The following is a 10,996-nucleotide window of genomic DNA, read 5'->3' as shown; positions in this document are numbered from 1 at the left end:
GCAAGCTCAGTAAACAACTGAGGAAATTAACATTTTAATTATTGAGAATAAAAATAGAAATCCGACAGTCACTTGTACTCGTGTTCCGATCAGTAGATCATCAGGAAAGATTTAATCTTACCTGAAACTAGGTTAAAAAAAAACATGGACTAAGACATGTTTGGAAATTCAAAAAGGCCCTAAAAAACCAGACACTGCAATATAGAGATGTAAATAATTCACGTCTAATGAAAAACCCGTTTTAGGATCTCCATTGGCGGCTCCCCAAACTTGGGTCACAAAAAGCCAGAACCTCACAGAGGCCACAAAATTAGACTACTGAGCCAGGTCGGGACAACGATCATCTGAAGTACCCGAGGAATTTATCAAAAGTGTCAACTCTGTGGGGAACTTTGTTCAGAAAAAAAAGCCCATTTATTAAACAGATACCTACGTTTCCATTTTTGCACTTTAACATGTGCTGCAGCACACAACGGCAACTCACCGCCATGATTGTTCATCCAGTTTCCTGATATAGTTTGAAGCATTACTTCACCATAGATGTATCTATTTTTGTGATAAGATTATGATGGCATAGAATATTAACCGACCGACAAATCAAACTGTCTCGTTTGTTTTCTATTTTATCATTACTGAAGGAGCATTTCATGGGGAATAAAGTTATAATCATACTTTGTTTACTACATGATTTGTTGCCTTATTCTTTAGGACACTTTGTCATTGTGCATACGCATTAAATACACCAATCATAGATTATTATTTATCACCAGAGCAAAATGTACAAACCAATATTTATTTTTATTTTTACCAACTGAAAAAAACAAAACTGTATGAACATGTTGATAGTCTACTGAATGTTCTATTTCCATTGTACTGTACTTTGATACTTGTCTTTGAATCTTGCAAAAATGTTTATTGACTATGTGATATCTGTTCATCGACTCCACCCGACGTTCTTCTTCTATGTCTGTGGAATGGTATGTCACATGAATAAAATAACAACCATTATGTGTCTGTGATATGGTTCTCCATTTGTCAAAATCCTCAATCAGGGAGCTTGAGATGACTTTATGTCAAGCTGAGGGAGAGTTTGACTGTATCGATTGACGTGCTGACAATTGAAATCCATGATGGATTTTTCAAGGTCAGCTGAATCCATGGATTGCTTTATTCCATTTCGAGATACCCTTTGGCTTAGAAGAGGGGTTTTGGCCCAATCTGTCGCATTTATCCCAACAAGATTGTCTCTTATGCCTCCTATGTCCACGAGTGATGGTCAGGCTATTCTATTCATGCAGTATAAAAGAGTTTTTGCGAACACCATTTAATAGAAAAATACTGCTTTTACAATTACAATTTTTAAGTAGGTTATCTTTACAGACTGTTTTCCTCATGTCATTGCAAAAGGTACATTAAATAATAATCCACAACCCACAACAGTTGTGTCTTTCCCCTTGTGCTATGGTGGCCTGTAATGACCATTAAGGAAGGTAAAATCCAAAAGAAAGATCTTGTGAGGCAGCTTTCCGTGAACATACAGTACCAGTCAAAAGTTTGGACACACCTTCTCATTCAATGGTTTTTCTTTATTTTTATTTTTATTTTTTTCTACATTGTAGATTAATATTGAAGACATCAAAACTATGAAGGAACACATATGGAATTATGTGGTAAATAAACAAAATGCTCAACAAACCAGAATATGTTTTTATATTTTAGATTCTTCAAAGTAGTTGAATGAGAAGGTGTGTCCAAACTTTTGACTGGTACTGTACATATATTGGAAAAACAACACTGCATGTACATTTGCTTTTTTATGGCTCAGGAAGGAAACATCTCAGGCATCACAACATTTACCCACAATGTGTCTCCTGCTCACAGCACCATGTTCCATCTTTGAGCTGCTGAAAATGCACGTAGGTGGGTGAGAGGAGATTAGGAGAGTGTTGAATTACCAGGAGGCAGAGAGTTTGTGTCCCCAAACTGAGTTGAAACCAAATCCAAACTCCCTTTGATGTAATTGTGGAATTGTTTATACAGAGTTTTGATTAAAAAAAAATTGCAGGAGGATGCTTACTTCGCATTTGGGTAGTATTCTCAGGTTTAAACAATTTAACCCTTAAAGCTTTAATTGTTACTCGTATAAAATGATGAGCTTCTCTCAAAGTTTTGACATTTAGCTGTTAAAAGTTAGTAAAGGCTAACTTCAGATTGCAGGCAACATTTGGACCCCTTTCAGATGTGATGCTAAATCAGATCAAAAGCTGATTTTTTTTGCAATGCGACCTCAGTTTGAGCATTCATGTAAGAATTCACACGATTTTGAAGTCACTCTTGATCCACATTCATCACAATTCTTCTCTTAGAAGTATTTCACGTCACAATTCTACAACTCCCGGCTCTAACTCCACATCTACAAACACCTCCGTACAGATGTAGCAGCCTAATTATATAATTATATCCCGTCTCATAATCCTTGTTTTTGCTGCCTCACACTGCACATTACTAATGTATTTTTTCCATCGTCTCCACAGACGCCATTCAAGATCTCTCAAGTGTCAATTCTGCATAGTAGATTAAAAAAGGGCTTCACATTGTTGAGAGAGTCAGCAACTGCAACATCCTCGTGAAATCAGACAACAGAATGATGATTGATGTTGCATGTTATTGACGCCTAAAATAGAATAAGCTAAAAAAAAGATACAACTGCAGCATCCCGTCCCTCTAGGGAAGTTATACATAAATTAATATATTAGATCTATTTGAGACAAAAACCTTATGTAAGAAATAAATTAGTGATGAAAAAATATTTGCAGTTACAAAGAAAACTGAAACACCTGGAGGGACAATCGTAAAGCAGCTTCTAGAGAGCCCTTTAATGCATTATACCATTGTAAAGAAGGTCCCTATCAGAAAACAGATGATTGACAATGATCATTTTGTGTGTCCTTTGCTATATTTTTTCCAGCCCGACACGCTCCACAAGGTTCCAAATGGCAGCACAAGCCCTTTGCCAGAATGACTAACGATTTTGTTATTCCCAGAGGGAGAGGAAATAGGAAAAGTATTTCATTTCTTTTGTCTCAACATTAATCAGTTACTGAATGCCTCAAGGTGAACACTGGTAATCAAAAGGAAATAACTGGCATCACATTAATCTTTTTTTTTGTGCGCTGTGTAGGAACCTTGAAGACACAAAAATAAAAAAATAAAAAATACTCCAATGACTAGCGAACCACTACAATGACCCGATGATCAATGGAGGTCAGAAAATGAAGTTCCACTAGAACACATAAATCACAATGGAAGAAGAAGAGGCGCTTGTCAGTTTTCTACATGGTGATAGAGAGCCAGAGTCAGGAGCCAGTTTTATCCCAGATTCCTCTGAGGGATCAGTGACTCACGGTAACTTTATTACTCAACTGCAGGGTTCAGAGAGAGCTCCATTGCATCAGTCCGTAAAGGGCTTCTCACTGAAGTTCTGCATATCTTCAGGACGTCCATGCACCCGTGGCCCATCTCCCTCCTTGGCAAGAGCTTACAGGCTTTTCATTTAAAACTAGAATAACCACCAGTTGTAAGCCTCTGCCAACCGTGTCAAGTTGCAGTTTACATCATGTTTGCCCAAAATGTCGTCACATTATTTGTGTTAAATCGTCATAGTATCCATATTAATTCCTGAGTTATTGCAAAACTATTGTGTGAAGTCAATGTGGCCTTGACCTTTGATCACCAAAATCAAATCAGTTCATCCTTGAGTCCAAGTGGACGTTTGTGCCAAATTTGGAGAAATTCCCTCCAGGTGTTCCTTAAATATAATGAGAATGGGTCGGACGTTAGTTTACAGTGACCATGGCCTTTGACCACCAAAACCACCAGTTCATACTTAAACAGGCCCTATTATGCTATTTTCCGGGTGCATATTTTTATCTCAAGTTACAGTTACAACATGTTTACATGCCTTAATGCTCATAATCCTCCTTGTTTTTCTCATCCTGGCTGTCCTGCAGCACCTCTTCTCACTCTCTCTCTGAAACGCTCCGTTGTAGCGCTTGCTCCTCCCTCCAGAAAGCAAAGTCTGCCCTGATTGGTCAGCTAGCCTGCTCTGTTGTGATTGGCCAACGTTTCACATTTAAAAAAACTCTTCCTCCATAGCTCTCTCTTTTGTTGTTTGAGGGCCAAACTAGCCGGAAGGAGTTGTATGTCACTTCCGTAACATTATGACCTCATAAAATTACGTAAGTGAAGGAGAGAATTCAATGGAGCCGTTTCAGGAGCTTCTGAGGGGGAGGGTAACTCCTTTTAGGAGGACTTCAGGTTTTACACTCTACGGACCTTTTACATGTACAAATATATATATATATATATATATATATATATATATATATATATATATATATAACACACTAAAGGAAAGGGGAAAAGTGGAAAAGCATAATAGGGCCACTTTAAATTATAAACACCCAGAGATAATGACGTTCTTAAAATCTTGTTCACTCTATCTCTGTGCCCTTAAATCTATATATATATATATCTATATCTATATATTTATATCTATATATATATATATATATATATATAGATATATATTTATATATAGATATATCTATATATCTATATATATATATATATATATATATATATATATATATATATATATATATATATATATATCCTCCTCATGGCATTCCTGAAATATCGCGTTCACGAGAATGGACCAGATGGACGGATGGATGGCTGGACAACCCAAACACATAATGCCTCCGGCCACTGCTTTTGCCAGAATGGAGGCATTAAATGATCTTGATGCTGCTTCAAAACAACAAGCCAAAGTTTGACATAATATGACTTGGAACCCAGATATGGCAGGAGCCCAATGAGTGGCAGAGAGAGGACATGATAATGTTTCCAAAAGTTTATACCCAAGAGCACCGCAACCCCTTAGAGCAAATTTTTATTTAATCTCATCACAGTGGCACCAACAAAATGGGCAACTGAGCATGTTTCCCTCTGTGCCATACCTAAATAAGCACTAGAGCTTAACCGATATGCTGCAGTACCAGCGATAATCAAATGTATTTGTGGAAGGGAGCAAATTAGAGAGCAAATAAAAGTTTGTTCTGGGGATCTCAGAATCTATAAAAAGCGTATTACCATAGATAAGCAAATGTTCACATGGGAGGACAACAATATTAATTCTGGAAAAACACTAAACAGAGCTGATTGCTTGGACGTTTGCCAGACGGGTGTATAATTTGCATTTGTGTGCCAAGTATATCTGAGATTGAGCTTCGATGTGAACCATTAAAAAGGCTGCACTTTCTTATTTCAGCCTGTTCTTTCAACTAACTGAGTCTGGAGTTGAACTGAGTACAACAGATCATAATCATTTCCCAATAAGGTGCTAAACGCATTTGCACTGTCAAACTAAGTGAATCGTCAACGGACCATCTGCATGGTTTGCCAATCACCATTAGTTTGCTGCCTCGGCTGAATAAAGATTAGTGGTTTTGATGGACACAAGCTCTCCATATCCGCACTACCTTAATATGTATCAGTGCGTATTGCAGCTTCAGATTTCAACGGAGACATTAACGGTCACATCAGGCCACACTTTGATTTCCCACCGAGAGCGAGTGATTAAAAGGACTGATTCTCAGAAAAATGGAGACATTTCTCATCCATTACTGATGAGCCTGTTTAGCCTCCATAGCTGAAACCAGGGATCTGATCATATGAATGATTTATTCTTTCAATCTCAGATCTCAGTGAGGGCAGAGTTAGAATTGTTTAAAGGGACTTTTTTAAAAGACATTATATCACCCAGGGTAATTAATAGCAGACACAAAGTGCAGAAAACTACAACCATTTAGGGAAGTTCAGAGTGATCAATGTCATCGACCCGAGTTATTGTCGACTCTGTAAATTCGATCCACTTAACCTTCTCTTTACTTCAGACTCAAGGCTTTGTGTGCTTGCTCCACAAATCTAAAACGTACAGTGGCTATTGCTTAAACCCCTCAGATATTTTTAGCATATTGATACACCAAACTTTGTTTTCAGCCTCTTGGACACAGAGCTGTTTTTATGTGAGTTAAAGTTGGACAGAGAGAAAGATGAGAGAATTATTCCTCTGTGAGTTCGAGCACAAAATGCAGCAGTGGTTTTGCACAATGCTGAAAAAATACAGTCTGAACAAGCTTTGTTGATCGGCAAACTAACCATGATGAGTAAAGAGGAAAAGAAAAAACAAGATAAATCCAAATGTTTGGTCAAAACTCCATATCTTTAGTCAGATTCAACTATTAAAGTACAGATATTTAAAGTCAAAACACACAACAGCGTCTAATTAATGTCCACTGTTCAGTGCAGGACGGCCCGCGAGGTGCTACTGATGATCCTCTTGCTTGGAAACTTGACAAGGCGATACTAAAAAAAACAGGTACTATCAACAACTTTTTCTAATGGAAAACCAAAAAAGAACAACTTGAGTTGAGAAGCGTGCTACCTTGTGATTGACAGATCTCTACCACAGCACTGTGCGGTCTTGGCTGTTGTCCAGTCTTGCCATTGACGTCCTTGTTTTTGTCCTCCCACTTCAACCCTTTCCCAGTGAAAGTTAATGGAGACATTTTGATCACTTAAAAATGTCTTATTCAGTGTTCGGTTGTACTTAGCTCCACCCTCTCATGTCACTTTTGGTTTATAAAAAAAAAAGATGGCAAAATCCAAAATGGAGAACTCGAAGGCTTCAAAACCGTAGCACACAAACAAATGTTTGTGTACGTCCCTGTGACGATGTCCACTTCTAACATGTATTCTATGATCTTAACCCTTCAAATGGTACCAACAAAAATGTCCCCAGCAGTCTTTTCTCATATTCGTTTTTAGGACATTTTCTCCAATTAAATCCAAGGAAATTATAAGAAACACCACAACAGCAGCCTTTTGTCGCAATTACTTAAAAGGCTGCTGAAAAAAAAAAAGAAAAATTAAAACTGCATGTTACCAAACAAGTTCCAACAGGCTTCCACAGGGCTGGACATAAAAGCAGCTCATATCCAGCCATTTTCCGCTTAGAAATCATCAATCACTGGAACAACATGTCTGTCCAGTTCATGCTTCCACTCCCTCCCACCCTGTGCCCCTTACAGCACGTTCAGGAAATCAAACAATGTTATATTTCCTGCCAGGACAAGAGGTCACGGCCAGTTTGCTCATGTGAGTGACGATCCGGAAACCCTATGTGATGCCATCAGTGCTGGGCTTGATTGAGTACTCGCTGCTGATGTCGGGCCAGCTGCAGATGTCAGGAGCTTCAACTCTTATTTCCTCTTATGTTTGGTTATTTATTTATGTTTTTATCTATTTTATGTTCACTCTTTTTGGACAGGAAGAAGAGTGCTGGCATTATTGTTTTCCAGCTGAAGTGACAGAGCTTCAGTGAAGGGTTTAAAAGAATGTTGTTTTACCCACTCTTCTGAGCAGTGTGGTTATTGAGAGGTCAGGAGGCAAGAGGATCAAAAGTCCAAGTTCAATTAACACTTTTCTTAACTCTTTAAAGTTGATGACTTAGACTCTTTGCTGTATTTCAACAGAATGCTCCTACCAAACTGCATTTCCTATAAGTGTTAGGTTTAAGACTTCCAAGAATACCAATGCTGATGGGCTCATAGAGCTTGTTATCCTTTACTACAGTATCAAAACAAGTTTGATCACATAAATTATGTTATTGAATATTGAAATATTGATCCCCAAATACTTGATAGTGATGCTAAAGGACAGTGTTTTGTGTCTATTTTTCTACTGGAGGTACCTCTTTGATATTTTGGACCACATACTGGACTGTATGTTTGGTACTTTGGTTGCAGTTTTGAAATATTGCGGTCGACTTTGTACCGTCTTTGTACGAGTTTTTAGCATTTAGCATTTTTTTAAGCCATTCATTAAACAAGCAAAGACATATTTATGATACTACCAAAGAGAAAAAAAATGAAGAACTCACAAACGTTATTTACGTGTCTCCGGCTTCAAAAAAGCAAAAAAGGTGCAACAAATTAACAGTGATCGGAAAATGTCAATCAAGAACAGCCTGTACACGCCCACACAGACCTTAGAAGTGGTCTAATCAGCCCAAATAAGTGAAAAAACCTGTGTGGTGTACCTTGTGTAGGGGCCTTAACGAACTGGAAATATGTAAAAATTAAACCAAAACTAAGCAAAAAGATTTTATGTACCTGGAAAAATGAAGGTTTATTTGTTTATTGTTTACCATGGCAACTGAGTGGTGCAAAAATAGATTTGTTTTCAGAAAAATGCCTGTTAAAAGGTCCATGACTTTACCAAAAGTTGCTGTAAACTCCAGCAACATTGCTTGTGCATTCAGTTCTGTAACTTTCCATTCTCACTAAAGACTGAAAGGTGCTCTTGTACCTTAATGAGATCGAGTTGGAAAAAAAAACGCCTGATCATTTCACCTTCACAAAGCTCTTAATTGAAAGCTTAAGGTCACAGCAAGCGAAAGGCCACTGTTCGTCAGCCTCATGAGCAATTGGTAAAACCTTAACATACAGGGAGCCTGGATCTTAACATTTAGAGAGACGTGACCCTCTGTCTGCCTGAGGCCATCGACTGCAGATTCGGAGGCTCAGCGGCTCCGTGCTGCAGAGGTGTCAGGCTGCGGTGCTGCAGGAGGCGGTCACACAAGCTAAAGGATCAGAGAGTGACTAGAAATATCAAGCTTTATTCTGTGTGCTTCATCCTCACATTCTCAATGCACAGCCTCACTTATATATCTCATTTATATTTGAACATAAATTCCTGAGACCACACAACTACTTATAACATCCTGCAGCAAAGGATGATTTTCTTTCTGGGCTTGAGCACAAAATGCAGCAACAGATTATTGAGATGCTGTGAAGAGAATTCTCCTTTTTTGCAATATGGCTGGAACTGCTTAGTTGATCAGACAACTTGTGAGGAAGCCAAGTGATTGTGTTGGAAGAGTTGAGTTGAGAGGGTTCAGTCAACTCCACATACATTTGTCAAGGTCAACTGTAATTCATTTAATGTTTTATACACCTCTGCACACCACTTTAACCGCTGTTAAAGTGGTGTTCACTGTTGATTTATACGCTTCAGCTTTTCTCTTTATAACCTGTTTTTGCCGATCAATCATCTTCACATCCTTGATATATCCCTTGTTGACCCTTCTGGCGGTTTACCTCTGAGATCCCTTTTTTGTTTTTCAAAAAATATGATAATATAATAATTATTCAGGGAGTGCAGTTAGTGACAGTGTGGGCAAGGGGGTCTTAGCGAAGTCAATTGTTGTAGTTGTGAGCATTAAATGGAAGGGAATGATTTGATGACTAAAAAGACACTTTGGGTCACAAGTTATGTATTGAAATGTGAGTGATGTCGGACATAAAATGATTTACATTTTATGTAGACACCTGTATTGATTCAATGGGAAGAGCATTTTTTCAATCAGAGGTGGGAAATTAACAACAAAAAAAGGATGAAACAGGCCATTTGTTGTCATCAAGCCCCCAGGAACAGTGCTGGGCTTTGAAGATCATTTTATAATGAGCAAATTGTGGATTCAAACTTCCAGGACTCAATGCCATTGGGCCCCCCAAAAAAATATTTTTATCCATTGACTTGAAAGAGACATGTGTAAATCAGTGGATATTTGTCGGAGGTACATTAACTTCCCATTACAAACAGTCAAATAGTCCCTTATCTTAATTATTATGTACTTAAAGTTAAAGAATTCATTAAAAGCTGAATCTTTTGTCCAAGGAGTTGGGAGGTGGGATTAAAGAAACACTAATGGGCCTGCTCTATGGGATCCGGGTAATTTTATACCTGCAGGTCAAACTGTTTTTGTTCGTGTGTGCCACTGAGCAACTTTCATAAGAATGATTGGGGCCTCGCCTCCAGCGCTGTATCCAGTTACTCTTTATATCTACATGGTAGACATACTGTAAAGGAGTAGCCTATCTAGGCCTATCTAGCATAAAATACCCAAATCTCCATTTTACATGTTTGCATTGTGGGTAATGTGGGCTTTGATGAGAAAGAAGATTCAATGGAATAAAAAAACAATATCTCTGATCCTGCAGCAACTTACCATCACGAGACAATGTCATCTTTGTTTGAACGCAGGTAAAACGTCCAAATGGAAACCAAAAGGAGACTGAAATGAAATCTCACCCACCAGCTATCGTCTGACGCTACTTGTGACAATCCGGCCATTGACGTTTTCTCTCAACTCCAGACGTGCATTTCAATGTTCTAATGGCGCCTCAAACAATGAGCAGCGAACTGAAAAATGAACTCTTGACCCGGATATCCAGTGGCCTCACCGGAACTCCAGAATTACAAGTCATGAACAACAATAACATCAACCCAACATGCAGTCACACTCCACATCAATAGAGACCGCATTGATCAGCAATTATTATTATTTCCTGTTATTGTTTTTCCTTTTTCCTTTTCTGTTTACATTTAAATATCATTATTCACACAATAAATACAAACACTTAATCAGATTTATGCTCAAGTTGTATTCTGTTAATGGTGCGGTTCTGTTCTCCATCTGAAGTTTCGTGCTGTGCAGCACACAGTGCACCATTGGGGCGAAGCTTTTTCCCTCCCCAGTCTTTAATTCTATTCAAACTGAAACATCATCATTGCAGTCACATCTGGCGATCACGCCGCAATGACTTATAGATATACCAGTTGTTTCACCGCGTATAATATATCTCTGTTTTTTAAAATTTCCATCACTGCCTGCCAGATTCAAGTGTCTCATGTTTCTGTCTGTCTCTGTAATTGTCTTCTGCGGCATTATCATTCATGTCATGGTTGTGGACCCCAGCCAAGAGCTTGATTGGATCAGGAGTCACCCAACTTCCAGTTTTAATTGAATTGAAGATGCTTTCTCCCCGGGAGTCTACCAGTGGCCCCTCGGCTACAAAATACCAGGCAG

The sequence above is a fragment of the Anoplopoma fimbria genome, chromosome 13 (genome assembly GCF_027596085.1).
Source record: "Anoplopoma fimbria isolate UVic2021 breed Golden Eagle Sablefish chromosome 13, Afim_UVic_2022, whole genome shotgun sequence".
Taxonomy (NCBI): Eukaryota; Metazoa; Chordata; class Actinopteri; order Perciformes; family Anoplopomatidae; genus Anoplopoma; species Anoplopoma fimbria.
Note: the sequence above shows the minus strand (reverse complement) of the source record.